The sequence below is a fragment of the Triticum dicoccoides genome, chromosome 1B, assembly GCF_002162155.2.
Source record: "Triticum dicoccoides isolate Atlit2015 ecotype Zavitan chromosome 1B, WEW_v2.0, whole genome shotgun sequence".
In the NCBI taxonomy this organism is placed as follows: Eukaryota; Viridiplantae; Streptophyta; class Magnoliopsida; order Poales; family Poaceae; genus Triticum; species Triticum dicoccoides.
The window spans coordinates 196488185-196489798 of NC_041381.1; the positions used below are offsets into that span (position 1 = coordinate 196488185).

The 1614-nt window shown below is 53.9% G+C and overlaps 1 protein-coding gene across 1 annotated transcript in view; it reads left to right on the forward strand.

The window, feature by feature from the left end:
- Positions 1-1021: 1021 nt before the first annotated feature.
- The window catches only part of LOC119327990 (autophagy-related protein 18d-like), a 4360-nt gene continuing 3767 nt past the window's right edge, over positions 1022-1614 (forward strand). Inside the window, exon 1 of the mRNA XM_037601039.1 lies at positions 1022-1175. The gene's annotated coding sequence lies outside the window, so the exon portion shown is untranslated. The remainder of the gene's footprint in view (positions 1176-1614) is intronic.

Consider the following 1614-nt stretch of genomic DNA (forward strand, 5'->3'; position numbering starts at 1 on the left):
AGCATTCATGTGCACACAACAGAGCATGCTTGAGCCTATATTTAGCCTAAATGCACTCTACTGACCATAATATTCACCATTCCTACAATGAGCACTACAGTATGACATATATGACTAACAAAATTACCAATCACATAACTGAATAACAATTGGCAAACAAGACTATGTGACTTCCAATGAACATATCCTGTGCATAATCAATAAGGCAAGAAAATTACCGGCTCTGCACATGCTAAGAACCTTCTCCCAGTCATTGTTCCTTCAAATGCAACAAGCCTCTCTGATGGCTTCCCATGCTTCTCGCACAGCACTATCAGATCTAGCTCAAGACCATTGTAATCCGGGTCCTGAAGAGAGAAAGGCACCTGCCCAAGCAAAATCCAAGTTAGCATCATGTGCAGAGAACGAGGACAAAGCAAATCAAACGAAATCCTCACAGCAAAGACCACCTAGACAGAAAAATCCCAAAATTTTCCTAAACCTAGCCCTAACCCTAGCTCCAATGGAGTAACTGACCTGATTGAGCCCATCGGTGGAGGTTTCGGAGTGCATGTACGGGAGGCTTGAGTTCTCGTCGCTGCTCTCGTCTTCAAAAACCATGGCTGCGGCAGCGTCGTGTGGCGTCCGGCGGGGGCGGGCGCAGCCGGCGGCGAGGCAGAGAGAAGGAAGAAGAAAGCAGAGCAGAGCGGGGGGAGTGAGCGGGGGTGTGGCTCGACCGCACCAGCCGCGCCCTAAACGGGAGCCGGCCTCGTCCCAGTCAGCGCGCGGGCACGCGCGCACGCGCGCACTGGCAAGCGTGTCGCCTGACGGGCGGGCCCAACCGGTCAGCTTTTCTGTCAATACGTATAAAACACACTTTTAGTCTTTTTTGCAACGGGTCGCCCTAATCTTGGTACTGACATGTAAAAATTACCAATCTTGGTACCAATCTGCTTTCAATGCCCCAATTGTGATACTTCTGTGCAATTTACTCCAACTGGTGTCCTCCACGTCTCGTCTCCGCAGGCATCCGAAACTCAACGGAAACCCGGAACCCAAGCCCGAAAAGGACCCAATCCAATCCACCGTAACCCAGCTCCGTCGTTGCTTCCTCGTTCGATTTCTTCTCCGCCTCGCGCACCGACGTCGACGCCCTGCCTCTCCCCTCGCTCGTCCACGGTGGTCGGAGCCTCTAGGTACCCTCTCTCTCTCTCTCTCTCTCTCTCTCTCTCTCTCTCTGCCCGTTGTGCTGTCTCGCTTAGGCAGGTATTCCTCTCTCGCGCCGTCGCGCGGGGTTACCTCTCCACTCGGGGGCTCCACGCCGGCCGGGGAGAGGTCCCAGGCGAAGCCGCTGTGTCGCCGGCCGTTTGTCGGACTTGGGTTGGCGCTAGAGACCGATTTCGCGGGCTACTCCGCGGCGGCCCGGGGGATTTCTTAGGGCTGCTCCGCTCCAGCGGGGGTTCAGGGGGGCCATGAAAAAGCTCGATCCTTTGCCGCGAGGCGCTGAAATTAGGCACCCATAATACTGGGTTACATAGCTAGAAATAGCTTTCGAAATTTCGCGCATTTCATCCCAAGGGAGGGAGGGATGCCACCGTGGGTTTTAATTTTTTTTTTCACAACGCATAGCAACCG